Genomic DNA, 5,935 nt, shown 5'->3' with positions numbered 1-5,935 from the left:
GGCTGAATCCAGCACAGTCTGCAGACTTATTTTACATATATCTGACTCTGTTTCAATAGTACCTTAAGCTACAAACTAAAGTGATGTGGAGGTCAATCAGCTGCTTATATTTCATCTGAATTATACCACACTATTTTCCAATAATGGAGGCTGAACACAAGATGTGATCATGTTTTCACATCATGTATATGGGTACTGAGCATATTTGTCTTTGTAACACCTACAGCAAGATAATATGAGTTGAGAAAGATTTTTACATTACATGTGGCTGTGAAAAAGTTTAGCTTATTTATGTTCAGTGTTAATTATGAAACAGCATATAGTCACATTACCTTTAATTAGCAGTATTTCTGAAGTCATCCAGCTTTTCAGTCATTACTTCATTTTTGCAGTAAAAATGTCTGTTAAATGTGGTCTGATAGGAATACATAAAGAAACTATAAAGGGTGTGGGAGAGAAATCAATGAAATAAATATTTACAGAGGATTAAGGTCTGTAAATTATATATCTTCCAAAGAAAATAACTTTCCTGCCAAAGATCCTATTGATCTTCTTATGCTCTTTAACTCTTCTTCCTCTCTGGTGAATGTATTCTAACGAGAAACAGAATATTGTTAAGTTTCAGAGATAACTGACCTCACAGACTATGACCTTCACTGGGTCTGTATGTATATCAGGGAGAACTTGTACTCATGAAAAAAGGCAGAACTGATAATACATTTCCTATTATTTTGAATACTTCAAGAGTGGCCAGTCTTACTAAATCTCCAAGCCAAATACCAAACTCATTGTATAACCAAAAGCCATAAGAAACATACCGCATGCTTTGGAGAATGTGAGTTCTGGACAACATTCACAAATACAAAAACCTTTCCAAGGGTGTCACCTTACATTGTGGAAGAAGTTTCCAAAGGGGCAGACATCTGAGGTATATCTTACAATGTCAACTTTATTTATTGGCCTACTAATACAAATATAAGAACAGCTTTGATGGGTCTTGTTCTCAAATCTGCCCATTAGCAGATACTTACAGAAGAGTAAGAATACAGTGAGTGTATATTGCACCTCTAAAATTCTCCCACTCTCTTTAGGAACTTCTTTAACCAAATATCATTTACACCTATTTAGTAAGATTCAAAGGATTTCTTGTTCATGAATTTGTCCAATTTTCCCTAGAACCAACATAGATTTTTTTTATACTCACAATATCCCTGGCAATGAGTCAGGAAGGACTCCTGAAAAGAGAATATGGAAAGCTTTGTGACCTAGAAGTCATGATCCATAGTGATAAATAAAAGCTCTTATACTGCTTATACAAAAAAACACCTCCTTCTCCTTGTGTTGAACCTGGTCCATTAAGTAAGTTCATCTAGTTGTCCCATTTGTTAAAAGAGAGAATGAACACTCAATCCATGGTCTACTATTTTTGTTGGTTTTGATTTTTAGGTTTGGGTTTGGGTTTTTTTGTTGGCTTTTTTTTCATTTATGATTCTGTAGCAGCTGAAATAGCTCAGTTGGGAGAGCGTTAGACTGAAGATCTAAAGGTCCCTGGTTCAATCCCGGGTTTCAGCAGAATCTTTATCATGTTCAAGGCCAGGCTGGATGGGACTTTTAGGCAACCTGGTCTAGTGGAAGGTGTCCTTGCCCATAGCAGGGGGTTGGATACTAGATGGTCTTTAAAGTCCCTTCCAACCCAAAACATTCTATGTACCACACTTTTCCTTTCAGTTATTTCTGTTCCCAGCTGAATCCTGGATAATTTCATTGTTCCTTGTACATAGGTCACTCCTTATCTCTAAGCATTCTCCCTCAAAACATTATACATTGTCATGGTTTAACTCCAGCTAGCAAAATACTATGAAGCCGCTCCCACAACTCCCCCATGCTCCCCTTCTCCAGTGGAGGGGAAGAATCAGAGTAAAAAGAAATTAGGAAGCTGGTAAAATTGAGATAAGAACTATTTACTAATTGAATCTAAATTAATATATACAAATACTAATGATGGTAAGTAATTAAAATAATAGAAAATAAAGCATAGTATCGCTATGATGCTATTTCTCACCACCCACTGACCAATGCACAACCAGGGGCTGAGTAGTGAGAGTCAGAGCCAGAGACCCCAAGAGCTGCAGCCCAAGGGCCAGAGCCTGAGACTCAAGGCAGCAGATTCCAAACAAACCCTATCAGCAATAGCACGACTGGGGAAAATAAATAAGCCCACCAACTCCCTCACAAAAGAGCCAGCACAGGACGCAGGAGGACCCAGGGGTTAGCAAGTGTGTGGGTGCGAACAAGAGAGAGTAAGGAATAGAGCAATGGTGACCGGACCCCCTCCTCACTTCTGCCCCCAGCATGACGTACTATGGAATGAAATACTCCCTTGGTCAGTTGGGGTCAGGTGCCTGAACTGTGTGTCCCCTACACCGCCTGTAGCGACAGGGTCAGAAGTGGAGAAAGATCTGAATCTGGCACAGGCATTCCCCAGTGCCAGCTAAGGACTTATCTGTGCTTCCCTCTGCATCCAGGAACACAGCTTCCTAGCAGACACAGTAAAGGGAGTTAACTCTTTCCTGACTGAATCCAGCACATACACTATTACATATATGCAGATAAGTTCCACAGTTCTGCAGTTGGCAACGTGATTCAACTTGTCATGGGAAATGCATTTGAGTGGCTGATAACCCCTGTGTACCTCAAGCACCACATCCTGGTACTCCTTCCAGTACGCTTTCTTCAGCTGTGAAGGCAGAAGTGGTGTTAACATCATCCAGTTTTAATATACTCCCAACAGCAGAAGCTCCTATTAGTAATTGTTTAACCCTCAACTAACATTGGAAAAAGCAAACACCAAAAAAATACTGTGGCAAACTTTGGAGATGGGATTACTTTTCCTCATTACTGATTCATTCCCTTTTGTAGTCTCATCACTAGCCTACAGCCCTACTTCTTCAATTTCATGGTAGCCTGAAAAACGTTTGGAAAATCCGCTAAAAATCTTGGAATAGAGACTCGGACTGTATAGATCTGGAAGCTGGGTTTGCTCATTTTCGATAACTGTAACATTTCCTTGTCTCTAGTGACAAGTAAGACATGTCTGGGTAAATTCACACTCTCTGAGAATTCTAGGCTCTACAGTCAACAGACAAGCACACGTGTTCCAAAGGGAGAGTCACAGCATCTAGTTCAGGCAGCCATTATGGTTTACAAGGTCTGCAGAACACAGCTTTCTGAGGTGCCAAAATCCATGCATGGGTACTTTGTGCTTCCATTCATGCCTTCCTTTCTGCCCGTGAGATCTCAGAAGTGAATTGAAAATTCCCTGTGATCACTGATGTCTAAACATATCTCTGTTATTCTTCAGTTTAACCTGCTTAATATGTGTTCTAAGCTGTCAGGAAGCCAGACAGCCACACCAGTACAGTGCTAAGCCTGAGCTGAAAGCCTTGTTGAGTATTTCTGTCATATTAACTACAGTTTTGTAGCTTCTGCTTCAGAGAAGATTTGTATCCCATTTTCCTGGTGTGAGCCAGAGTGAAGTCACATCTTCTTGCCAAATATAACATCAGCCATCCCTGAAGTTGTTGCTCAGTCTAATATCAACAGGAAACTCACCCCAGACAAATTCACCTGAAGCTAACCTCTGTATCTATAGAAAAGCTGAGTGCTGGTTCATATTCTTTGCACCCCAAAGTGAGCAAAAAGTGGATAATGAGTGGATAACTTCATTTTGTGCAGTTATATTTGGAATTTTACTCCTTACTCTGAAAATAGAATTGGCACTCTTCTTGTTGCCAGCCACACTGCAGTGTTCCTGTGGTCTATCGGTATGAAGGTGGGTATGAGCTGCTCTTTGTGTGACTTCACTCGTCCATGGGGACCATAGGAGAGGTAGAAACCAGTTCTTCAAATTCAGGCATATCTATGAAGTTATGAGCCCACTAAGGAGGTAAATGGGGCAATGGCATAATTGTTTACCAATTACATAGCATTACCCATAGCATATAAACTGCTTCTGGTCACATTAATTAGACAGTTGCAGTCCCATGAGACTCTTTAGCACACCTTAGACCACTGAAAGCACATATGCTCAGGACCTACAAAAAATTTCACCTCTTTATCTGTAGTGGGGCACTGATAATTGTGATTCTATTTCTGAGAAAATTTAGTCTAGTCAATCTGTTATTCTGCAGTTCTGGAGGGATAAAATAATCATTTTGCTCTAACTGTAACAAACAGCAGAATATGGGAGAGCAGAAAGTCCCCTCCTTTGCGAGAGCAGCCTCTCTCCATGACAAGGTTATAGATATCCCTCAACGAATCTACATAGGCCCACTTTTCCTTTTGGCAATATAGAATGCAGAAGGTCGTAATTCCTGGACAGAACTTTAATGGAGCTGTGAACATGTACTAGAGAAGGAATACAACCCTCCTTCCACTCAGGCTCACAGCAAAAATGTGGTTCTTTTCAGGGCTTAGTAGCTAATTAATAACAGAATATGTTTAAGCACAGTAAGTTGTTTTACATGCTTTGGAATTCAATGAAACCTAATAAGAAAAATCAGGCTCTTTTACGTAAACTAATCACTTATGGTTAAGCTCTCTTTGTAACATCTTCACTGCCCTATTCTAGAGACAATAAATTGCTCCTTTCAGTTCAGGCAATATTTCTCAACTGTTATGCACCATAAATCATATTTTTGTCTCAATCTTTCAGTTTTATTTTAAACAATTGTACTGAAGGGTGCACCACAATTCACATGCCATATTTTACCTCCTATCAACAGCTGCTTTAACCACCACGATTCCTACTTTTCAGTTTCATATTTATGTATCTTGTCAGCTGGGAAAACAAATACCTTGAAATCACTTCCACACCAAGAGCAGTAGAATATTACATTGAATAATAAGTCTGTCAGTAGCACCTTGGGATTTTCAACATGATTTTTATTGACCAACACCAGCATGGTTCTAATGATTTTGATAACTAATAATAGATCATATTTCTGAGGCCTAAGGAAATGTCTTTACTCATTATTATGTGGTGTTTACTTTGAAGTACTGCAATCACTACTAAGAACAGCCTGTTAGATACTGAATTGTTTTTATTGGTTTATGATATAATGTTCTTGTTGCTTATTTGTATTTCATAGATGACTGCAATTCTGTAAATTTGTTACTGACCTGAACAAAATTCAGAAATTTAACTACATTTACAGAACAGAGATTGCATTTAAGGACTTAGCAGACTTTTGGGATGCCTAAGAAAAAAAAGTAAGTAACTGCACATCATAATTGTTCAGAAATTTATTTCAGAAGTCTTCAATTCCCTGTAACATGCATGAAAAAAATGACTAGGTCTTCAAAACTAAGGAGCAGCCATGCTCACAGTATAGTTATAGATGAGAAGTCAAGAACTCACTTTTCTTGAACTATTGCTCCTCCAATAAAAAATGCTCTCCGTAACGTGAAGAGGCAGTACCTTAGTGGTTAATGTCTTGGGAAGGTTTCACTATTTCTCTCTGTGTTGTACATGTGCTATCAGGCAAAAACAAGACCACAAGACAGATACATAGAGAGTTTATCATCATTAAATTTGTTTGGGGAAAAATGGCCATTTTCACAGGGTGCAGTTTATCCTGGGGTACACAGATTATTCATCCAATTTGTTTATTTAAATCTTCTGTTGTCACTGAATAGATATAACCACCTCGGGAAGGCAGTTCAAGGAATTACAGAATTGGTGTTTTTAAATGGAATTTACTATGCAGATGACACCAGGTTGGATAGGAAGGCTATCAGCTTGATCAAGGGTTTCCTATTCATAAATTCAGGCTGACTATTCCCAACCACCCTCTTGCTCTTAATATGCTTGGAAGTAGTTTCCAGTTCACTTTCCTCTAAACTTCATGATGCATATTTTTGATATGGTCCCTCT

General features: G+C 38.9%; 1 non-coding gene across 1 annotated transcript; it reads left to right on the top strand.

Annotated features, from left to right (window-relative positions):
* The first annotated feature begins 1,499 nt into the window (after window positions 1–1,499).
* TRNAF-GAA lies at window positions 1,500–1,572 on the top strand. The gene has a single exon. It is a non-coding gene; the product is annotated as a tRNA-Phe (tRNA).
* Window positions 1,573–5,935: the final 4,363 nt, after the last annotated feature.

The sequence above is a fragment of the Eurypyga helias genome, unplaced genomic scaffold, assembly GCF_000690775.1.
Source record: "Eurypyga helias isolate BGI_N326 unplaced genomic scaffold, ASM69077v1 scaffold14280, whole genome shotgun sequence".
NCBI lineage: Eukaryota > Metazoa > Chordata > Aves > Eurypygiformes > Eurypygidae > Eurypyga > Eurypyga helias.
Note: the sequence above shows the minus strand (reverse complement) of the source record. Positions and strands in the feature narration are given on the sequence as shown.